Source organism: Podarcis liolepis (genome assembly GCF_965112155.1).
Source record: "Podarcis liolepis genome assembly, chromosome: 1".
NCBI classification, from domain to species: Eukaryota; Metazoa; Chordata; class Lepidosauria; order Squamata; family Lacertidae; genus Podarcis; species Podarcis liolepis.
Genome location: NC_139554.1, coordinates 71,098,455 through 71,123,868, shown reverse-complemented (window position 1 = coordinate 71,123,868; position 25,414 = coordinate 71,098,455). Strand labels below are relative to the sequence as shown.

The following is a 25,414-nucleotide window of genomic DNA, read 5'->3' as shown; positions in this document are numbered from 1 at the left end:
GGTACCTCGGGTTACATATGCTTCAGGTTACAGACTCCGCTAACCCAGAAATATTACCTCGGGTTAATAACTTTGCTTCAGGATGAGAACAGAAATCGTGCTCCGGTGGTGCGGCGGCAGTGGGAAGCCCCATTAGCTAAAGTGGTGCTTCAGGTTAAGAACAGTTTCAGGTTAAGAATGGACCTCCAGAAAGAATTAAGTACTTAACCCGAGGTACCACTGTATATGCTCGTTGTGCTGTCCCACTCTTGCCTTATTCATTCTTAAAACAAGCTGGTGATGGCTGAGAGATGGTGACTTGCCAAAAGCCCTCCAATGAGTCTTTTAGCTTAGCTGCATTTGAGGTTAGTTTCCCCTATCCGAGTCCAATTTTCTATTTGCTGGACCACAGTGGATCTCTTAAACCAACTGAAGAATCAAAGGCATTGTGTGAAATTCTGTATGCTTGGACATCTGAGGGCCAATTGTATTTATACTGGGCTGGCTCCAGAGTTGCCATTCTGCACACCGCAGGTCTTAATCTATTCATAAATGGGACTTGGAGCCAGCAGTGGCAGGCTGTTTTGCCAATTCCACCTTCAGCTGCTAGCATCACCTCCCATGGTATTCTGGACAGACCCCCAACCTTCTGCAGCAGATTTTTATGGGATACACTAAGAAGGAGGAATCTGTGAAAATCACCCTCCATTGGTATAGCATGTAGACAGAACTCTGCTGTGTGCAAATTGGGCCAAGTAGTTATTATCTACTGATAATGCCGAGACCATATAACACCAGTCCGTTTCCAAGCACAATCAAAGTGTTGGTGCTGACCTTTAAAGCCCCAAATATCCTCGGTTCAGTATACCTGAAGAAACATCTCCATACCCATCATTCAGCCCGGACACTGAGGTCCAGCGCCGAGGGCCTTCTGGTGGCTCCCTCCCTGCAAGAAGTGAGGTTACAGGGAACCAGGCAGAGGGCCTTCTTGGCAGTGGTGCCCACCCCGTGGAAAGCCCTCCCATCAGATGTCAAGGAAATAAACAACAATATGACTTTTAGAAGACATCTGAAGGCAGCCCTGTTTAGGGAAGTTTTTAATGTTTGATGTTTTATCACGTTTTTAATATTCTGTTGGGAGCTGCCCAGAGATGGGTGGGGTATAAATATGTTGTTGTTGTTGTTGTTGTTGTTGTTGTTGTTGTTGTTGTTGTTGTTGTTGTTGTTGTTGTTGTTTCCAAGACTGCTTATACTTTCTTGAACCAGACAGTCATTCTAAATAAATGACATCTTGAAATAGAGATCTGTCCTTTGTAATGTATGGTTACCCAACAGCTTTTTAAAGGGCTGGACCTAAGAGGGGAGGGGGCACCATTTGGGCTCCACTTTCAGCAGCACAATAAGTAGTAGACAACTAAGTTTACTCAGAGTAGCCCCATTGAAATTAATGAACCTACATTAAAGGGCCTTATTTAATGTGCCAGTTCTGCTTAGGGCTTACACTGGATGCCAGCAGCCATCAGGGTCAGCACTGATTTAACTTTGACAAGACTGTAGCATCCCACCCACTTCTGCATACATCCCAACCACCCAAGGGGAAAACACACACAATTGTAACATTGTTCTCCGCTGTCTGTGTATGAGAACCAATGACCCCTGGCACCTCTATTTCGGAAACAGAACTCCTGAGCCAGTAATGACTCAGTAAATGCAATCTGATTAATCAGTGTACATTTTACATGACATCAAAAATGTTGCACGTTATTAAAATGTAAGAAAATGGAGCAAAACTACAGTTTAACTATGTTGACAAAATATAATGCATAATTAAATAGTGATTGACAGTTATCACAGATGGAAGATACTATTATTTACAGACTTTCGATAAATTTGTTAGTCTACAAATTGAAAAAGGTGTCAGGGGTTTATTTTCTGCTGAAGAAAAGCAGATTTCTGCACAGCCAGATACTATATTTCCTCTAAAATGTGTTAGATGTTCCTTGGTTGTTTCATTCAGTTGTTATAAGTGAAGAACATATGTAATACAAATACATACAATTCCAAAAAGAGATTGTTTGGAACTCTGTTAATTTTTGACAGTTGTGGGAGGTTTGGGCAGATATATGATTAGACTGAATGCAAAGAAGCCACAAAATTGAGAAAAAGTATTTTAATACAATTCTATGATTCTATAAGGTTCTCACATTATTTAAATACAGTGGTGCCTTGGGTTACATACGTTTCAGGTTACATACACTTCAGGTTACAGACTCTGCTAACCCAGAAATAGTGCTTCAGGTTAAGAACTTTGCTTCAGGATGAGAACAGAAATCGTGCACCGGTGGCGCAGCGGCAGCAAGAGGCCCCATTAGCTAAAGTGGTGCTTCAGGTTAAGAACAGTTTCAGGTTAAGAGCGGACCTCCTGAACGAATTAAGTACTTAATCCGAGGTACCACTGTATTGTACAAGGGAAGATAAACATGTATCAGGGGCATCTTCCCAGCGTCAAGTAGGCTTGCTCTAGGTATGTTCCAGATCAGATTGCAAGAAAACTGCAACAGTGTACTTTAAAAAGTATTTACTCTGGTTGCTGTTCATGCTTCAAAAAACTGGAGATACAGTTTCAAACTGCAAACTGTTACTCACATAGTTACACCCTTAAGTGCAGCCCCCACCCCCAATAGTTAATGCTCAAACCCATATCTGGATTGGAACTTCAACATTTTAATTCGTTGCCACCTTCAGCTGCAATTGAACTTGAATTACTTAAAAAGGCAAATGGGATTGTTTAGGAGCGCTGCAAAATGCAGATGCACTCACCTGTTGCCCCAAGCCAGGCTAACAGCAGGGAGCAAATGGCTTAAAAAAAAATAAAACCCTCTAGCAGGACACACTCACCAGGGTTCCCATCTGTATTCCCCCATTCTGCCTCACTGCTGGCAATTCGTATTTTTTTATTATTATTATTGCTCAAAAAATGCACCCTGCACTTAAAGATAGAGCTCTGTGACCAGCATCATAGTCACAGAAGATAAAGGATAACATGTTGCATGAAATTACCCTCCCACTCCCTGTTGCCCTTCCTAAAATCTACCATGATCTAACTCTTATCTCAAAAAAGTAAGAAAGAAAAAAGAGTATATATCTCATGAACAAATGTCTAAAGTTTCACAGCTCTTTGAGCCATACTATCAAGAAAGTTGTGTTACTCGGGATGGGAGAAGGGGCCTGTGATGGAAAAGTTGGTTTTGCTGGACAGGTTGGGTCAACAAGTGTTTTCTTTTTCTTTTTTCCTGCCAGCAAACGGTTAACAAATGGCAGCCTCTGATTGGCCAGGGTTCCAGGATGGGGAGTTGAAAAGGAGAGGATTTGGTTCTGGGTAGAAACATCCACTCTGAGGAATATGTCACAAGGTAGAGAAAGGAGTCTCTGAGCTTAGTGTGAAGGACAGTGTGTGGTGTCCTGTGAGAGTAACAGGCCAGGAATTAACTGGGAGGCTGAGCCTGAGCCAGGAGAAGTAGAAGCTGTGAGAATACAGTCTACTTAGGACTCATTCCAGTCATGAGAGGAGATATTCTTCTACAAAAAGAGAAGACTCCCAAACCAGTGATCCCTTGGGTCTGTTACTTGGAGTAGCTCAGGAGTAGGGTTGTCTAAGTGTGCAACTGACAGGAAGTACCACCTTGTTTAAGAACCAAAATATTAAGCGGCAACAGCTGTGCAACAACTGAGAAAGAACTGAAGTGAAATAACATTATAATCTCAAGTATCCTATGTTTTATCCACTTGTGTCATAAACATCCTTTGTTAAATAAAATCTTTATTGTTTTATTTGATCAAATCCTGCCTGAGACTCCAAATTATTAAGTTTGCCCTCACACAAGTCCCCCACAAGATAATCTGGGGTAGTTTGTGGGAATTCGTAGAAGTGGCTTTCTGTGAGGTGGGTGCATTATATTTAAGTGAGGGCAGGTCCAGGGATGCCGGGGGGAAAGTGCCATTGTGCTATCGCAGGGCCTGCCATGAAGCCTTGTCTCTTAACCTTTGCACAAACAGTGTCTATTTGGAAGTAGCCATGAAGGCTTCCATGTGGCCTGGAGCAAGGCGTGATCCACATGTTGGGCCATGTAGAGACCTTTGTGTGTTCAGCTTAACGTGTCAAAGTTGCCTCAGTGGAAACAGTTGTGCTCTTTGTGTGAAAGCTAGCAGGCAGGGCTGCTCAGCCTGTCCCCATACCCACGCTGGAGTATTAATGCCAGAAGGACACTGGTGTTGACTGAGGGAAGCAAGCTCAGGCAACACAAAGGAAAGCACATTTCCCCTCACTTCTAGTCACCTCAGCAGCAAAAGGGAGCCAAGTCTTCCCTTTCCCTCTAAACAACCACAGAGGTGGGGTATACCCAGTGGCGCCACACTGCAACAATAATGTGTGACTCAGGCTTAGTAGTCATGTGGCGAAGGGAGTTCATTTATGATTATGGCAAAAGTCTTCCTTTCATACAAAGCTCTTCAAGTCATGTGTGTATGGGCTGGAGACATGCTATGAAGACAATCAGAATTATCCCAATGTTATGCAAAACAGAAAAAATCAAGTCCTTGGGGTATGGCGCATCTGCTTGTAGCCTAAATATGCTGCTTAGAATGTCCTTTTCAGTTGGCTTCTATGCTACAAATTAAAAGTGCCTCCTGGAGAGTAAAAAAAAAATCAAATCATAAAAATGTGATTACTAATGAATGAGTCAGATGGCCTGGTGGCGAATCTGCATAGCCATGTGATGAAAAAAATGTGATTGTAAAGGTAACTTGGCATCATGCAAGAGAAAGAGCTTGCTTTTTTCCTGTTTCTCTAACTGACTCATTTCTCTTTTTAAAATTTTATTTCTGCTTCACACTTTTCCCGGGGCCTGTGGGCTCCTGTCCAGGCCAAGATATTCTGTGATTGACTTTGATTTTCTAAGGTAAGTGATCTGTCGCTCTTAGACCAGTGAAAGGAGCAAGGAAGGAAGCAGCTCACTGCAGCCCAGCTTTGACTCCTGCCTGCCTGACATTGTACACGCTAATGCAATGTGAAGTAGCACGTCTAAATAGCCTGTCAAACTTTTTTGATGTCAGGGAACCCACAGATGGGATTCATTTCCACACTGTTCAAAAAACGTAAACGATACAAGGACATTAAAGAGCATTAAACTACTTGATGACATTCTGGTCACATTAATGAAAAGTGGCATTTATAAACTACTAGAGAGAGGAACAAAATAAGGAGCGATTAAAGGAGGGAACACAAGTGTGTGATAATATGCATAAGACATACACACACATGCATAAGACATACACACACACACAGAGAGAGAGAGAGAGAGAGAGAGAGAGAGAGAGAATTCAAATCAGTGAAAATAATAAAGATGACTCCAGCAGTCCTGGGACATTGTCTGTAGAAATTAATGCCTTAGGAATTGCACATTAAAACACACATTGAATAAGAAAATGTGGAAAAGGAAGTACTTGTTTGTTGGTGTTCAACCCCTGATCTAAGATCTGATCTGACTCCCAGTGAAGTCAAAGGAGGGGGCTGTAGCTCATGGTAGAATTCATGCTTTGCATGCACAGCATCCCAAGATTCAATCCCCTGCATTGCTAGTTAAAATGATCTCAGGTTAGCAGAACTAGAAGAGATCAAGACCTGATTGGGTGCCAATCTGAATAAAATATTGGGGAGCCCCAGGTAAGCCCCACATAATTGATCACAAGACAACCACACACACACACACACACACCATTTGAATGGCAATGCTCATGAAGTGTGTGTGTGTGTGGGGGGGAAGGGCTCATATATTTTTAGAGTTGATTCCTGTGCCTGAGACTATGGAAAACCATTGCCAATCAGAGCAAACAATCCTGGACTACACAAACAAGTGATCAGACCAATGATAATGCAGCATCAATTGGACAAACCCCCAACTACCAAAAGCAAGAGTTTCCTGACCTGGAGGCAAAGAGCTGCCTTCCCACCCACCCCCCTCTCATCCTCTATCCAAAGCATTGCTTTTTTTAAAAAAAAAAAAAAGCTCTGTATGCCTAGTGTAATTCGGTTTACCCATTTAGTGCTGACACATTACTGGATCTTTTCTATAATGGTTCCCTGGTTATGGAATACTCTTCCATGTGAGGTGCATCAGTCTCCATCGCTATTAGCTTTCAGGACAACTTGGAAAGCATTCCTGTTCACCCAGGCGTTTGGTGGTAGAAGAATACTGTTCCTGGCAATCCCATGATCATTAGATGGAAGTATGTTTTTAATTCTAATTGCTTTTAGAATGTTTTTAATTGTAACTGCTTTTAGATGTTTTTCATTATAATCATTTTCAGAATGTTTTATCTGTTTCTGCTTTGCTTTTGTTTTTTTAAATTGTGTGTCTGTTTGCCTCCCTGGGCTCCTTGGGAATAGAAAGAGCAATAAAAATTAGATAAACGATATAAAGCCTTCAGGAGTGTGCAGTTGGTCTTAGGAGGTAGCTACAGAGGCAACTTCCTATAAACGGGGCATACTTCCCATCCTTTCAGTTCAGAGCAGTGTTATACAGCTAGAAGAAATACAGGGTATCTCCTAGGAAACAGCATGTACCACAGGACAACAGTGTCCCCACTGTTGGAAGCCAGCCATGCAAATTGCATAGCTCACACCAGCCTGTCATCTACAATGCAGAATGAAGTTAGGTGGTATGCTGGAAACCTGCACATCTGAACTGTAGAGGTTTGAAGTGCTGAATATAGTGCACAGTTAAACTGGATACTTAATGCTTCAAACGAGAGCAGCCAGGACGTGCTGGTATGAAATCAAGTACATGGTTTCACTCCTGTTTTTCAAAACCAGTTGCCCAGGGCAACTCTGTGGTTAGTGGGAAGGTGGACACATAACAAACATAAAGATGGCTGGAGTTAACCCACTCGCTGAAAGAGATACTTTGAAAAATCTGTGTCTGAAGGTGTCTTAAGGGGAATTTATGTTGACATTGAAAGATAGCTTTAAAATCTTTTAAAACATAGGAGCCTTTTTGAATTATATATGCTAATAAAGCTGTCAACATTTTGGCTACTTGGCTCAGCTAGATTTTAAGAATCCCCGGGAACCAATTAGGAGTTAATATTGGGCTGAAACTTCTCTCTTCCAGTTCCTGCAGGGCTGCTACAAAATGAATCACAACAGTGGAATCTCCCATTCCTATTTGGACTTGTCATGGTTTTTTAATTTTTTATTTTTTTTACCTGGATAGGTTACAATCCTTTCCTGTAAAATAGTGCATAAACTGACTTGATTTACTCAGTTTTTTTCACAAAGTTCCAGGGTTGGTTTTAAATTTCCTTTCTAAATACTGAGTGCGGTTGTAAAAGCTTCTATCGTATAAATCAATTCCTGTAAACAGAAACATTTGGGACAGTGGAGAAGTGAAAAACATCCAAAAAGGCATCGTGGAATTAAATTGCATTTAGAATTGAAGCTAGGTTGTAGAACTGTATCATTATTGTCACTTTCGTGACTAAGAGTGGGGTCCAGCGTCTTTTGTTGTCAATGGCAAAATGTTTCAATATCCATAATGATGACTGGCAAAAATTACCTCTCCTGTGGCATCAGCTGGATCAAAAACACTTCTGTGAGTGCGAGGGCATCAACTGAATTCTCACCCTTCACCTGCAAAAAAATATTCAAGTATCTTAGTAAAATTAATGGCATATTCACCCCTCCTTAGCCACGACAAAACCAGTATGTATTGGAACAAGTCCAATGTAGTCTGATGCCAATGAGAAGTGCTGTATTTGCTCAAATCTAATGCTCACCTTTTTCGGCCAAATTAAGGTACATTGTCAAAATTAAGGTCCACATTAGATTTGCTGGCACATTAGACTCGAGTAAATACGGTAATTCCAAATAGGTAACTGTATTAGCATCTTGCAGCAAGTACAGCAATAAATAGTCCTGCGAATATGCCAATTTCAGTTTTGCTCGGTGTTGCATTTTTCCAGTTTCAAGTTCAATTCACATTTCCACATCAGTTTGTGATTATTACTGTTAATTTGAAAAAAGGTATCATAAAAACTAATAATAATTTTAGCAGAAATTTCTCTGATTCTACACATACAGTGGTACCTCTGGTTAAGAAATTAATTCATTCCGGAGGTCCGTTCTTAACCTGACACTGTTCTTAACATGAGGTACCACTTTAGCTAATGGGGCCTCCTGCTGCTGCTGCGCCACCGCTGTGCAATTTCTGTTCTCATCCTGAAGCAAAGTTATCAAACCAAGGTACTATTTCTGGGTTAGTGGAGTCTGTAAACTGAAGCGTCTGTAACCTGAAGCGTCTGTAACCTGAGGTACCACTGTATATGTATGTGATTTTGTCTAATATACATGTTTGTAAGGCAATTTTACTTAATGCATTTTGTATGTTATTATGAACTATGCATGCACTTTACCCTAATGTACACATTTTTCTACATATTACTTAGCTGATGAAATGCATTACAAAATTCAGATTTTGAAGGATGGTTGTGTTTCAATTTGTACATTGTTTTGGGAAGTTTGAATTAGGTAGGCTCACCTTTAAATGGGAACTTAATCAAAGTGCTACTACATCCCTACTTGTTGCCTCTTAAAATAAATTATTATTATTATTATTATTATTATTATTATTATTATTATTATTATTATTATTTCCCCAGATGCACAGGAAAGTAGTGATGACTGGAGAAAGCAAGGGAGGTTACTGGTCAACCAACGCAGTGAAGGAAGGATAGAGCTGCAATGTAGGTAAGAAAATGAAATGACAAATGAGGTCCAGATAGGTCACATGACTTGGCTCTAAGCTATTGCCTTTTTTTCAAATATAGGAGTTGTTACTGCCTCTGCCTAGTGTGTGAGTTGACAAGCTATGGGTCAGTTTTACCAATAAATGCATTACTTTCTACACCCACTGGATGAATTTCATGAGGATGAATCAGACAATATGCAGCCAATTCAGCCACTGATTCTTCCTATTTTCAGTTAAGCGAACAGCATCTGAATGGACACAAGGATAGTTATTACCAAGTACTAATATTTGAGGTAGATGACCCTTGCAGCCCCTTCCAACACTACAATTCTGTGATGATTATATGATTTTGAGGAAAAATTACTCAATCATCTGATCATTTGTTTTTAGATCCACTCTTGTAGAATGTGATTTGCTTGCAGCAATAGGTTTGGATTAACTTACCTTCAGGAACTCCACTCACAGAAGGTGTCCTGGCCCAATTTTGTGTGATCCCACTTCCCCCTAATTCTCCTAAACCACAGCCCACCCTATTCAGGAGGGTCCTTCATTCCTATGTGTCTCATTTCAGTCTAGCAGGCTCTGTTGTTCCTTAAAAACTGAAGTTTTCAGCTCTCACAGTCACTTACCAATAATTTTGTTTAAAAATAATGGCAGTTGCCTAATCTATTTCACAAGACACAATTTCTAGCTCACAAAACAGCAGTGTTAATGCCATTTTTTTTTAAAATGTACCCAAACTATGTTTGCATCTCAATTAACTGCTCAGAAAATGTTGGAATACATTTGGCATGGTGTTTTTTCCCCTCAAAGGATCATAATGTGAGCACTATTACAGTACCCGTTTATTTAAAGACAAACCCTGTACTGTAGGCCTTTAGTACTTGAAAGGTAAATTACATTCATGCAAAGCCAAACTGATGAACTACTGAAAGCCATAGCTGCTGAAAGAAATACCTGTGTTCTAAAGTTATAAGAACTATTGCCCATGAACACCACAGTACATTTACTCAAAGATTTAATTTCCAAATAACTTTCCTTCACTCAAGTAATGGCAACATTGGGCAGGTTTTCTATCCGTGATGTGAGGGAAAAAAATGCATAATTTTGTTGGTGTTGGAAAATACTGACACTCTCCAAAGCTGCACATTAAGCATTGTGAAGGATTTAGGCATTCTGACTTTTCTACTTATTTCTCTTACAAATCATTCGAGTGCACTTTTGATTACAGGAACTGTGGAGTGTTTGGGTCACACAACTTAACACTGAGTTTGATGGGACATGCAATGTCTCTTAAAATCAGAATAAAAAAATTCCTTCCAGTAGCACCTTAAAGACCAACTAGGTTAGTTCTTGGTATGAGCTTTCGTGTGCATGCACATTTCTTCAGATACCAAGTGTGCATGCACACGAAAGCTCATACCAAGAACTAACCTAGTTGGTCTTTAAGGTGCTACTGGAAGGAATTTTTTTATTTTGACTATGGCAGACCAACACGGCTACCTATCTGTATCTTAAAATCAGCTCCTACAGACTCACCTGAAGAAGCATGAATTACAATATTAATGTCATAGGTCCCAATCTAGCAGTTTCTTCGTGTGGAAGGGGCTATGTCATGAGGATCAGCTGCCTTGCACATCCAAGCTACCAAACATGTTCCAGAGACCCACTATCCATGCATATTATAGGCTTGCAACTGTGCCCAGCTGAGCTGACCTATACATGCAGATGTTGATCAGCTTGTATGGAATGTAAAGTGGCTGATACTTTCTCCAACACCTGGCATAGTGCAGCTGGAAGGTACACATTCTCATTCAGGAAGATTATCTCTTTTTAATAATGACACATATATAGGCTGGTATATGATCCTAAGGTGACAAGTGAGGACCTGAAACAAAATGTTGCAGTAGGTAGTGCTGTCATTCAGGATTCCAACCTCTCCTTTCCATTCTCTTCCTTCCTGTCTGCTACTCCTCCCTAGCCAGTCAGCATTCGACATCTGACCTCATTTTTCTTAATATTATTTTGGTTCACCTACAATCTTTGGGGTTTTCTCAAGACTGCTAATATGTTTATGATTAGTGAGGAGTGGGGAACAGTGAAATTTTGTTCCCAAAGTACTCACAATATGATTGACCGCCTGCATAAAGGAATGGAGCACAGGTTTAAGAGTCTTGGGGAAAGGCCTAACCTCTCATCCGTCACTCTTAATCTTCCACTCACAGACTAGATTGGCCTTTGGTCTGATCCAGCACGGCATCCTTATGTTTTTATGACTCCATCCATTCTGTATCATCGTAACTCACAATGACAATCTCAGTGGCCGAGAGATTATTTTCCAGGTAGATTTCACGGTGTAGACAGGAGAGGTTATTTTCCCAACCTAATCTAGAGAATTGATAAGAAATATAGTAAAGGAAAGATCTATTGAAAATTCAGTAGGAAATCCTATTTAAAAGGTACTTGATTCACTTCTCAGATCATGATAGATTGGCTCACCCTCATATAATAATGCCCAGTGACAAGGATTAGGTGGATATTTGAAGAAGGGGAAACTTTCCAGTTCATTAACTGGTAATGTCTTCAAATATTGTTGGTATCAAAATGTAAGAATGGGAGAGTCCACAACAACCAGGATACTCAACATTGCCCCAGACTAAATTGCCCCAGACTAAATGCAGGACAGCAAGTAACACAGATATATTGTTGCTTCTGTTTGTGTTTGGATCCCCATAAACTATTAAATAGTTTTGGAAAGGTTTTGATTTTGACACCCACAAAAGCAAATGTCTACTGAGCCCTGAAGGGGCATACACTGTTGGTAAGTGAGCACAGTCATGTGCCAAACCCACAAAAACATGGAGGGTGGGTTGGGTTATTTTTTAAGATTACTTTTAAACTTTAATGGCAAATCGTTTCTTCACATAAAAAAATAAGAGCTGTGCTGAGTCCCATTAGGGAACTGCTTTAGAATCTGATTCTCTGAGCAACTTAAATAGTTTAAATTTTAATTTGTAGCTTCCTTTAAAAAAATCTAAACACATTTCTTCTAAATAATGAATTTCTTTACCTTCTTTAGTTTCTCTGTTTTTGTATTCAATTTTTAAATATTTTTTAACTTTTATCTATTCTAGCTTACTTTTGCCTAATCTCTCTCTAATTGCTTTGCCTTCTTACTGCATGAAACAGGGGAGTGGACCACACAGTTTATAGGACTCTCTCCGACTCTGATTCTGTGGTTCCAAGCCATGCCTATTAATATAACTAATCCTTCCTGTAGCAACCCCAGTTTGTTTGTTGCAACCCCACCCTTTCCTCTATGGAGCCCCAGGTAGCAAACATGGATGTATCCCATTTCTCTCTCACAATGACTCTTAGACTGAAATTGATGCAAAGTACCCTGTGATTTTTTTAACCAATTTCCCAGTCCAAGTCTGATATACACTGACTTTTGCTAATGAGCAGGGGTCTCCAATATGGCATCCTCCACGTGCTGTTGGACTACAATTCTCATAACCCCCAAACAATAGGCAGTAGTCAGGAACAATGGAAGCTGTAGTCCAGCAACATCTGGAGGGAACCACATTGGCTCAAGTATTACAGTTTGGCTGATGAAATATATATAAAAAATAAAAAATATGTCCAGTAGCAGCTTAGAAACCAACTAAGTTTCTTCTTGGTATAAGCTTCCGTGTGCATGCACACTTCTTCAGATACCACTTCTTCAGATACTGCATCAGACCAACAAGACTACCTACCTGAATCTAGTCTGGCTGATGTTAGATATATTTGACCACCAAATGCAATATGAACATACGCTGATAGTTACCATGAATACTATGCCACTTTATATTTCTTAAATTGCTATAGCTTGACTAAAGGTAAAGGTAAAGGGACCCCTGACCATTAGGTCCAGTCGTGACCAACTCTGGGGTTGTGGTGCTTATCTCGCTTTATTGGCCAAGGGAGCTGGTGTACAGCTTCCAGGTCATGTGGCCAGCATGACTAAGCAGCTTCTGGCGAACCAGAGCAGCGCATGGAAACGCCGTTTACTTTCCCGCCAGAGCAGTATCTATTTATCTACTTGCACTTTGACGTGCTTTCGAACTCCTAGGTGGGCAGGAGCAGGGACCGAGCAACGGGAGCCCACCCCGTTGCGGGGATTTGAACCGCCAACCTTCTGATCGGCAAGTCCTAGGCTCTGTGGTTTAACCCCAGCGCCACTCGCGTCCCTGATAGCTTGACTGATAGCTAATATATGGGACATGCTTTCCATCTCCTGGTTATGTCAGTTGAAATTTTGCCTGGAAAAGAATGGTAGGATCACTAAAGGAAAACTAGGTCTTATAGTTTTTGAATGTGATTATCACATTGGTGACATGCTGCGATTTTCACATCCATCATCACATTGTGCTACTGAATACAACTCACACTCTGTGACATCTTATCACTTCATAATGGGGCATAGTGAAATTAACAAAGTGTATTATTTTGAGATTACTTTCTCTAAATCTTCTTGTCTCTGATGTAAAGAAGAAAGCTGCCATTTTAATACCAGGAAACATGGGACATGTATTTTTAAGGCAAAATTAGCACAGGACTTGTCAACATGCCATTATGTACTAATGCACAGAATACCATCATAGTGAATAATATTAGCCTACAAAGATGGCGGTACTTTAGATACAGATTCTTCCATTAGTTTGGGAGATTTAATCCAGCGTCTGGAAAGCACCACACTGGCTAAATGATATCAATAGATAAAACTCTACCTTATTCTTTCAATATAAGATAAGGTGGTGAACTGTTTCCCCAGAAATCCTATCACAATCACACCCTTCTGTGAAAACAGCAAATAGTCTTGTGGCACCTTAAAGACTAAGCAGTGTATTACAGCATATTAATTCTTTGTGCGTTAGTGTCCATTTCATCAGAAAGTCCTTTAGATACTTTCAAAAGGCACGTATGCTGTATGTAGGTAGGAGTGGGTGGGATCCTGCCCACTCTCTACACACCTCACCTGCTTGTGTTGATGCAGAATTAGAACAGAGTCTATGGAATATATTATGTAAATGCTTAGGCTCTCGTCACATGACAGAAGACCCTGCATTTGGCAGGGTGGAGCCCTGCTTTCTGGGAGAGACTCCATATCCATTTAAAACAATAAGCTGGAAGCCTTCCCATCTGCTGATTTTCTCCAGAAGTGGGCAATCGCCTTTGATACAATTGGATCATCTCGGTTGGTTTAATCGTCAAGTGAAACGCTGCAGAAAAGTTTCCTACAATAACATTTGAACTTGGAGCACCAGCCACCAGGATCTGACATGCACTACACCAGGTATTCCCAAATCTCAGGGAATGTTTGGAAAGCAGTAATAATAATAGCAATAGTAACCACAACAAGAAGCAGTACTTAGACAATGATTTAGAGTATGCAGAGTGCTTCACATACTGTCAAGTCCTGGAACGGATGAGCCCACAGTAGTCTGAATGAAGTGGGCCAGGCAGTAGTCCAGAACAGGAAGTCAGGGCAGGGACTGACAGCTAGGGATAGCTATTCAAAAGTCTGAAAATTAGAAAGCAAGGGTAATAAGAACATTAATCCTTCAGAACCCTGGACAGGTCCCAGGGAAGGAATGACCTTTCCCAACAATTGCTGGGTGCTAACTAAACCCTAATGTCCCTCAGACGAAGTACCTCTCCTAGGCACTGACTCCTTGCTAGAGAATGAAATTGTTAAAGAGGCATGCCTTTGCCTGGAACAGGTACTCACTCGCATCTCCAGCATCTCTTCCTAGGCACACTCCTGGTAGCAGTGGCAGTTGGTGACCTTTGGGACTGGTAGGGAGGAAGGCAGGGAGGTAAGCAGTGCTTGGAGCCACAGTCAATGACAGACATAGTTAATTCTAGTTTTGTCTTCCTTCTCTTCTCCAGGATGTATTATAGCAATGTTTCCCACCCCCTCAGAAAATTATGATTTTACAGTTGGAACAGCAACCCCACCAAAACTTGTAACGAAAGATAAATTCTGATTAAATGATTGTGCCAAGATGCAGTATCCACTTGTATTTTGTGTGACAAATATCTGTAAGGAAGGGACTAGATTCCTGCTTGCTTCTGTCCACCTTATGTACCTTTACACATATTTTTCATGGGGGAGAAGAAATGGTACCAGACCATAGCAGATCCAGCCAACATCCTACGAACCCTTCATCACTATGATCACTGGATTTACACCAAATGTACATCTGGCCTAAAGTGTGTGGGGGTTTCTTTTTCTTCCTTTCTTTGTTACATTCTAGATGTGCTTTGCATGAAGTGTTTTCAGACTGTCATTAACTTTGCTGCTCATTTCCTAAGTCTAAACCACAGTGCTGAAATAAAGCACAGCAGCTCATGTAAATATGGAGTGTTCAAAGAGGGAGGGGAGATGGGGGGGATGGATCAAAATCTGAATTAAGTAAATGGCAGAACAAAGGAAGACAGTAAGGCTGCAGAACTGCTTGGCTCATCCTGTAAGTAGCATGACTTATATGTTGATTCAGAATAATAGCCTCGTGGCTACCTGGAAGTCCAGCAGTCTAAGCAGTAGGTTATTGTAATAAAATAAGACAACTGCCAAGAAATTAGATAGCCACATCTCCCTCAGACAAAAAGGTTTGAAAAAAAAGGGAAAGGGTATGCTTCATTTTGGTTAACAATTAGCATGGAATATATTTTTTCAGCCGTGTTCAGTAGACAAAGCCCTGTTGTCATAATATCTTTACTCCATTACACTTAAGAGATTGTCAGGTTTTCCATTATAAACCTCAGTGTTTTGAGCTTAGCAGCTTGGCTGAAAAACCAGACTTCTGCCTTAAACTTGCCAGGAAAAAGTTTGATCTTTGTGCAGACTATGTATATATCTTTATTTTCATCCCAAATTACATTGTTACACGCTCCCCACTTGGGCAAGTGGTGAGGATTTTCTAGGGCAGCGTTGCCAACCACTGGCTTCTTTTGTGAAGGGACTTACAAAACTTAGATTTTTTAAAAAAATCCAATACAAGAAGTACACAAATGGGGGCAAACAGCACTCATTCCTTGTGGTAGGCAGTATGCTTCTCCATACCAGTTTCTGGAAACCACAGGAGAGCAGAGTGCTCTTGTCTTGCACTCAGGTTCTGCTTGCAGACTTCTCATTGGGACATCTGGTTGGCGACTGTGAGGCAGGGCTGTTCTTATGCTCTTAATAACAGAACAAGGCAGCAATCGGTACCCATTTACCAGGGAGTAGGCTTCATGGAGCTATGTGGAGCTGACTTCTGAACATACATTTATGGAGACGCATTAAGTTCAAGACAATTTAATGGCTTCAGCAAGTACCAGAATGGAGGGAGCGGCGGCTTCTAATTCTCTCTCTCTATATATATATATAGTAGATGGTCCAGCATATGTAATGGAAAAAGAAAAGTACAAAGTTGTCCTATGTAGAGAGATTATAAATAAAGTTAAGCCTTGCTTTTCCCCCACTGTGAAATTAACTTCATGAGCAATATTTTTCCTGGTGTTAAACCAATAGTTTCAATTAATGAAGACACCTCCGGGCTTGAGCACATTCTTGAAATCACAGTATAAAAAATTTAATATATGTATATAATATATGCATGATTTTCACAGAAATTTGAAAAATAAACCTATGGAATAGAAGTGAATATATTATATGTGATTATTAAAAAAAAAGAAAAATTGTGGCTAGCCAGTTCAAAAAGGCAAGCACGCTTGCACTTGCTCGGAAAAGGAAATTCTTGAAAATTGATTCAAGGCTTTCATTTGTAGCTGCTTCTCTCTTCTTTTCAACTATGACCAGAATCAGACTTGCCAATGAAACATTTGTTTAAAGTTCTTCCCTTAAATAGATACATTCCCAGTTTGCTGTGCTAACATCTAACTTTCTGTTGTTTTGTGCTAGGTGCAATTCTATTGCTTTTCATCAAGGGCTTTTGTGTCTTCCTAGTCTCAACTGATAACAGTTTATCAAATTCTGGAATCTCTCCTTAGATTTGCATCTAGGATGTATGGTAGATTTCTACTGTGATTTGACAACAGTACTTCCTAAAGATTATATATCCTAGCTATGGATATATAGAATCAGTTCCAGAACCCCTCTGTATTCTGTTCCAAGTGGACATCTCCAAATAATACTGAAGAAATAGGTATTTGCAACTGGATTTTGCTTTCTTAAGATTCTGTTTGGTGAATGATAAAGTAAACTAGGTAACACTTCGGAAGTTCACGCTTCTGCCAAAAATATCCTGGATTTTATTTTCATATAATGTGACAGGTGTTTTAGGCATAAAGTAGGACTCAATTACATACACCTTCTTCTCTCCTGCCTGTGTGCGCACTCACACAGTTAATGTTTTCTGATGCCGTTGCATATAATTCAGTATTGGTATTTGTAGTCTAAAGAGTCTTTAATGGAAATTATTATTTTAAGAGAGATGTCATAACAAGTAACTAGTGTACGTGTTTCAAGACCTGAAGATGTGAGATTATAATCAACCATATTTCTTTATACAGTGAGGAAAAAAAGTAATATTTCAGCATATAAGATATTAGTTGAACTGTTGCTAGGAAATACTAGACAGATTTACTCAAAAAACTTGGGCTGAGATTGTTTAATGCCTGGAAACCAGTGAAAGACTTTTCATTTGAACCTGAACCTTAACAATTCTCAGACTACACAACAGGAATATTTTACAGTGTCAAAGGGCATTTCAGCTGGGTTGGCCTTAGCCTTTCACTACTTGAGAAATCAAAAATAAGCAAGAAGTTATGGTATGTAGGTCTTCAGTATAGACTTAAAAAGTGTTGGGCACAATGGGGAGAAATCTGGGAACAGTGGGAACAAAGCAGTACATAAAATAATCAGACCAAGGTAACAGTAGAAAAGGAAAATGGAGCACAATGAGCAATGGGATGTTAAGTAAAAAGTAGCATAGGCAACAAGAAGAATGTATTTCTTTGTACCAAAATCTATGCAAGTTATTTTGAAGGAGCAATGATGAGTATGCATGGCTGAGATCCCATCTGCATTGTGCATTTAAAGCAGTAGCATTCCATTTTAAATACTCCTGTCTCCCCCAAAGAATCTTGGGAACTGTAGTTTGTTAGGGATGTTGAGCATTATCAAGAGACTCCTATTCTCCATACAGAGCTACAGATCCCAAAGGCCTCCCAGAAAGGGGAACCGCCCTGGGAATTTCACCTCTCTGAGGCATCTGGCTTGGCCACCATGCTGGAGTAGGTGGGCCCTGGAATCACAGAATGGTAGAATTGGAAGGGTCGTATTCTAGTCCAACTCCCTGCAATGCAGGAATCTCAACTGAAGCATCCATGACAGATGGTTATCCAACTTCTGCTTAAAAACCTCCAGTGAATGAGAGGGGGACCGTTCCATTGTAAAATAGAACAGTTCTTACTGTCAGAAAATTCTTGCTGATGTTTAATAGGAATCTCCTTTCTTTGGTTTGATCCCAAGGGTTCTGCTTGTGTTCTTATGTGAGTTGGACTCGGGGGGGGGGGGCGGGGGTGGCTACAGATTCCACATCTCTGTTCTACGTGCAGAGATGTATGCACATTACTGATGTGTGATAGAACTCACATAGCGTGGGGGCAGGGCCTGTCAGTTACTTCTTTGTGGGTTTAGAGCTCCTTTAAATGTCTAAAAAGAAAAGAAAAAAGAGGTTTGGGGCACTGTGCAGAGCCAGAGAAGGTTTGGAAAGATTTCATAAGTCTGCTACCTGCTGAACATTTTGTGTGCACAGAAACAGAGGATAAATGGAACATTTGTCTTGCTGAGGATCATATATGGTGCTGATAGCAGACCTGTTTTGTTTGTTTTTGACCCCACAACTTCCAAGTCCCAACTCCATACCTCAGCTTACTAGACTTTCTCCCTGTCATTAAGCAAAGGAATTATGTGGCAGGGCTTCCGGAGCTTCACATGTCTCAAATTAGAATCATTCCAACAGGAAGATGCTTATTAGGTTCATAATGAGATTCTTGCATCACTATTTATGTTTCTCTCAGTACATGTTCTGTACTAATATAGCCTGCATATGTAGCTAACAATGGCGATAGTTGTGGCTGGGACTCAAGGGGGGGGGCATGGAAATAACGTTGCAGATTCCAGTGGTAGGAATGATATCTATAGCCCTTTAATCTAATTTTTGCCTCACATTTCCAAATCTGTTCATAATTAGAGCCTACAATATGACTCTGATTTATATTCACCACGGTATCTTATGCCTTCATTTGCTCCATAGTTTCATTTTTACTGGTAATAAACAAAAGAGCCTGGTGTTAGATCAGCTAAAGCTTAGCAACTGCTACTATGTATTATAGAAGAAGAAAACTTTCCCCACAGTTTATATTATGTAAAGCTAGATTGTTTGAATAGAGAGTTACATTATAAAGAACGAAACCTGGGGTTGGTAGAGGATTCCCCCCCTGTCTGCGGAACACTTTGCAGTAAATTCAGAACAGAAGGGCACTTTTCTGGAATAAAAAAATGTATGCTTTGTTGGCTACCAGAGTACATTTGCTGCTTCCCAATTTCAGAATGAGATGATGGATATTTAGTAGATATTGGACAGCCTGAAGTAAAACCTCATAATTTAAAACATTCCACTTTAGTGCATTCCAAGAAAAACATGGAACAGTGAACAAAAGGAGCCGTATTGTAATAAGAAAACAACTAGGTACATTTCCCTATTTTTTTTAAAAAAACTGGGAATCTAAAAGTGAGTTACTAGCCAAAAATGCCATTGTATGTTTTAGTGTGTGTTTTTTTTTTAAGAACAACCAAACCTAAGTTTGTTTAAATATAAAGTTTCCATTTGCAGACCAGGGCTTAAATGCAATTGTGCATCAATTTTCACTCATAAGTACATCCTATTGAGCTCAATGGAGCTTACTCCCAGGTAAATGTGGTTATAGGATGGCAGCCTTTATCTCAGCTGCCTGGTGACACCCTGAACTAATATTTATGCATACTTTCCACACATGAATTGATTCCACCTTTCCTGCAAATGGCTGTAGTGATGGAAAGAACTCAACTTCAGCATCCTTGACTGTACAAGCAATGCTCTTGCACTATCACATAAATGCCACAGAATATTTCTGATTATCTGTAGGGCAGGAGAAATGTGCCCCAGACTCTGGCTCCTTGCAGCTAAGCTGAACAGATGAAGAAAGTGACAGTTTGGACAGTATTGAACACATATTGGAACGGGGTCTCTAAATGCAGACACAGCAGCAGATTGGAGTGGTTGTGTTTATAAAAATCATGGAGGCTTTCAAAATGACATATAGTTGCCCCATGGTCAATAACAACTGCCTACAACTGCCACATACTGTGTGATGAATTGAATCTCTGTACTTAGTTTTGCTTAATTTGTTTTTCATTGTCTTAAGATGTGCTTTACTTTTTGTACACTGCTTTGGATATTTGGAACAAATATTTGGAACAAATAAATGAAATAAACAGCAGCTTAAAATAGTTAAAATAACGTGTATTTTATTTTTAAGAGCTAATGTTAAAGCTGTTGCCAATTGCTTAGGAGAAAAGGGTTACTTTTAAACAACAACAACACAAATTTGAAGAATAATACTCCAGTCCACAGAGATTTGCAGTAAAATTCAAAATTGTGTCAAAATCCCACAGGCAGAAAGGGGTTAAGAGCATCTTCCTATGTTTCCTAGCGGACTTCAGTTCTCAACTTACAGGAAACAGAGCAGGATGGAAACTAAATTTCCATTCCTCTTCCCATGTTTTGTGGAGCCATAAAAGAGAGCAGGAGCTTGGTTCTGTAGGTCTGTGCCACTATTCTCCAATTTTGATGTTTGCCTTGAAGAAAGTAAATTTGATACAGCCAAGCAATTATGGAGCATAGTTATATGATCAAATCCTCCTTGCGGGTTTCCTGCAGGTATCTGGTTGGCCACTGTGAGAACAGGATGCTGGACTAGATAGGTCATTGGTCTGATCCAACAGGCTCCTTCTTATGAAAATACACTCTGATTCTGAAAATACTGAATCAGTTTAGTACAGTCTGGTGCCCTTTTGCCCTGAATGGTGCTGCTTCTCAGCACTATCTTCCTCCACCTCTTGCTTATCTACACTGCTGTTTAATCCAATTAGCTGTGGTATCCCCACAGGACTTTGCTTATGGTTGTCTGTGATATTATTAACATCAGATTTGGTTTCATTACATTGTTTACAAAATTACAGGGCTGCCACAGCCAGTAGGATTAGATGGGAATGAGGACAAAAAGGCAGGAAAATGGCACCACCTAAGCAATATTAAGAGATGTTCACAGAGGCTTTGATGTTGACAGCGGCTTCTTATTGGCCTTCCATTTCTGCAGTGGCATTGGGACAAACCACATGATAGTGGGGAGCCACTGCTGTTGGACAAACAGACTGCAGAGGGCATTTGGCAAAGAATTTTTAAGTGGCATTTTGTGCTGTGGCACAGTTTGTATTTGCCAAATGGATAGTTTTATTTAATATGTGTACTATTGAAATTTGATCAGAAAGGCACTGTACAATTCTCTCTCTCTCTCTCTCTCTCTCTCTCTCTCTCTCTCTCTCTCTCACACACACACACACACACACACACACACACACCAGTCTTGGTGGACTTTGGGGGCTAGTTGCAGGGCAGCTTCACATCAGACTAGCAAATAGAACCAAAACATGGTGTGTCAAATGTGTCTCCCTGAGGAAATTCAGTGTGACAACTCCAGTATGTGCCCTGACCTTCATTGCCTGAAGGACATTTGCTTTGTTCCTGTTTTTCAAGCTTGGCATTCTGTTTCCAGGCTCCTCAGGAGCTAAGTCCTTTCCTTTGTATTTTACTATTCTGAATTATTTGGAGTCATCTGCAGACTTGACCACTATTTACCACAGTATGCAGCACAAAGTTAAGGCTTCCAGGTGGATCACTGAATGTCACTGCTCTGTTTTGTTTCCCCCAGCTCTCGTGTGTTTAATTGGTCCTAACCTGAACCACGTTTGCTTTAACTGCTTAATTTGTGTTCATAGACACAGTATGTAATTAAAAGCTAAGAAACTCTGTCCCATGTAAGGCTGTCCCCTCCTAGTGGCGTTGTGCTGCTTTGCCCTAGCTTTTCTCTTGTGAGACTTTACTTCTCACAGTGCCCTGGTATAGCAGCTCCCCTGTTTTGTATAGGTTTCATTGGTGACACATAGGAGAAACCAAGCAATGCTTTTGTATTCCCATTTGATTTAAGGGTGTTTAAAGCAGAATTAAGCTCAGCCTCTAGAGTCAAGCATCCATTATTTTGAGGTTGGCGGCTCTGCCCAATTTGGGGCATTTCCCTAGCACTTCCCTGTGCCCCCATCCCACACTGTTGCGGATCCCCCTTGCCATTCCAAAAAAATATCTTCAAGGGTTCATGGGGCTGGAGGGGGAATTGGGGGTGGGAACGTTGTAGGTTTGTTGTAGCACTGGGGCCTAATTTGAATAGTAGAGTGCTTGGTATCTGGTGGGCGGGGCTTGTGTGTTTTGCTCCCGAATCAGCCTCTCCCTTCAGTATGTTCAGTTAAGAATGTCAGTTAAGAGGGACCAACTGCCTCTTCTTTTTTCTTGCCTCAGACTTGCCTCACGTTGCATTTAGCTTCTCTCATAATGCTATTTTGTTACAATTTTCTTTATTATTAAAGCTTAGTTTACATTTACGTGAGCCACTTACTTTTCTCAAAGAAACAGAAACTCTGCCGAGGAAAGGTGTGGAATATCCTAAACTTGGGTGAGTTAGGGGATATTCCCAGTTGGCCAGGAGAATTGATTTTGTTAATCATCCCCCCACATCCACAACAAAAGGTTCCTTGCATGAGCTTCCTGCTGCTGGCAGTACTTTGGATCTAAGTCATAACCTGTTGAAAAATTGCTAGACTTTTAATTCTTTTTCTTAAAAAGAAATCCACATTTGACTGCAGCAGGTTGCATGTATTTAAAGCAGATGGTTTAAGATGTTTTGCTGCCTGAGGCAAAAGGCAAGATGGCAGCCCATTCCACATACAGAAGCCAACAGAAGTTGGCTTTCTTCAACACTGGGGATTGGCAGCAACCATCATCAAACATAAGAAAAGTGGGCTACCTTGGGGGCATGGGTAGACCACACAGCATACACAGCCACCACTTTCTGCCTACTGTAGGGCCAGCCCAATTTTCCACCTGAGGTGGCCATCTCTATCTAATGGTAGGGCTGGCACTAGAAGCTGGAGAGGTATCTGGTTTATTCAACAAAGGGAGTCATATGGATGAGGCTTGCCTTCATGTATGTAGCCTCTGTTCTTAGCTGAGCTCCAATGAAATACTTTTTCTATTAAAACTGGACCAACTTTATGTGGTTTTGATAGATCCATGTTTAAACACACAACCGTTGCTGTCACATCTAGTTTGACCTCAAGCGCTTTAAATAGCTCTTTCCTCCATTTTTTATTTCATATTCATGTTTGATTGGACCTGCTGCAGAGAAAGTTGCTTATTTAGTTGCACTGAACAGTGTTCTTGCTTTAATTGCTTAGTTCTGCAACAACGGAATTGAAAGAAGCTGAATGAGAACATTGCCTTTATTCTTGAAGTTTATATTTAACTGGTGAATCTGTGGGTTGCATAGATACAAGAACAGACTAATTGTTCTGTACACCAGTCTTTTATCCTCTTTCCCCACCCTCCACCCCGTGCCATTTTCAGTGCTTATATTATCATATCTAAAATGACATCTTGGTTCTATTAGGGTGTGAACATCCCGAATTGATTCATTCCAAAATTCAGAACCGATTTATATATAATTATTTTCTACCCATCATAAGGAATGGACTCTCTCTCTCTCTCTCTCTCTCTCTCTCTCTCTCTCTCTCTCTCTCTTTCTCTGTGTGTGCGCGTGTGAATGAGAGAGAGAAAGAATATATTTTATGTAAACTGCTTATGGATTTTAGTGTTTAAGCTCCCAGGAAATTTGGGAACAAAGAACAAATGAGCAGAAATAATATGGAGAAGTCACAAGTGTCCCTGTCCCAGAATTAAACTGTTGTTCACATGGGAATTAAAGGTGATCTTGAATGTATAGAGTGGTATTCAGTGAAGTTTTATTCGGAGTAGACTCACTAAAATTAATGGACATAGCTGATCCATGTTCATTTATTTCAATGGGTCTGCCCTAAGTAAAACTTGGTTGAATACCACTCATAGATAGTGTCACTGAGGATGAACTACTAAGCATACAAATGAGTAGAATGGAACTTGGTCAACATTATCTTTCAAAACAAGACATTCATTAGATCTTCTTTCAGATGAAGTCATGAAAACCCAAGGATATGGTCATTGATTCAACAGACTAGCAAGTCCCCTTATCACAGCTACACGAGCATTCACTTTAGGTACAAAGCATTCAAACCATTCTGTTGAAATCAGTAGTTTCCAATTTGAGCACATACTTAAATTTCTAAATAATCACCATTTGAGTTCAGTTTCACTTCATTCCTCTGAAGCTGATGACAGTTTCATATGTTTAAACTGGCAATTAAAGGATTCAGAATTATTAATGAGAGGCTTAACAGTGGGATCTACATTATATGTGATACCATACATTGGTCACATACAAGCAAATTCAAACCCACACAACTGCATTATCAGATTGTTAAAAAGATTGATGTGTGTGTAACTGACCCAACTGAAAACCTGACTGAGCCACCTCCTTTTTATACATTGCTGGCTGTACTAATTTCTTTTCCTTAAATCCTCAAACAGGTTAAGGTTGATGGGTCCAAAAAAGGATATTTAAATATATAGCCAGATAATGTTAGAAGTCCCACTGAAATCAGTGGGTCTTAAATGCTTAACTTGTGATTAGGCCCTATTGATTTCAATGAAAACTAAACATGCTGCTTCGCTTCTACTTTATGTATCTGTCAAAATAATAAAGCTGGAGTTTGCATTTTGTAATCTGGGCTCCAAGACCAACTTTGAAGGCCTATGAAATAGTGCAAATGTTTTCCTCCTAGACATCACTGAAGACAAAACACTGCACTGTCTGCAAGGAATAACTCAAGCAGAGAAAACTGACATCTCTAACTTAGAAAGCACTTTTACAGCATGCCTTACAAAAGGCCCTTGGGCCCTGGTTAAACAACAGCTGCTCAGACCCTATATATTCAGCTCAGCACAACCACAACCCATTTCATTAGCTGACCATTACTCAACCATTAAATCATAACATATAGCTTTCCTCTTAAACTTGAAATGTTTTGTGTGTGTGGTGGGCAAGATACTCTCAGGTTAAGATGTAAAGATTTAGGAGAGAAATGAGGTACTGCCTACACACTCGTGTTCACAAAACACCATTTCTTTTCATGGCACCACCTCATGGCATACATGGTCACTGGCAGTCTGGCAGTAGCAGCGGCTGCTCTTGTTCCTCCTTGCTCTCACCACAATCCCAGGGTGAAAATTGATCCCAAAGGGAGAGCAAAAGGAAGAACAGCACCTAGCACTGCTTGGCCTGTCCACTTGGGTTCAATTCCCACTATGAGAAGAATTTGGACAGGCAAGTAT

At 40.4% G+C, this 25,414-nt stretch overlaps 2 long non-coding RNA genes across 2 annotated transcripts in view; one reads left to right on the top strand and one right to left on the bottom strand.

Moving 5' to 3' along the window:
* Positions 1–7,398: 7,398 nt before the first annotated feature.
* LOC310695205 lies at positions 7,399–22,661 on the bottom strand. Its single transcript, XR_014519980.1, has 3 exons — positions 22,548–22,661; positions 14,236–14,349; positions 7,399–7,666 (listed from the first exon to the last, which is right to left on the bottom strand). It is a non-coding gene; the product is annotated as an uncharacterized lncRNA (long non-coding RNA).
* Positions 20,611–25,414, top strand: part of LOC310695168 — a 28,657-nt gene continuing 23,853 nt past the window's right edge. Inside the window, exon 1 of the long non-coding RNA XR_014519961.1 lies at positions 20,611–22,604. This is a non-coding gene — a long non-coding RNA (uncharacterized lncRNA). The remainder of the gene's footprint in view (positions 22,605–25,414) is intronic.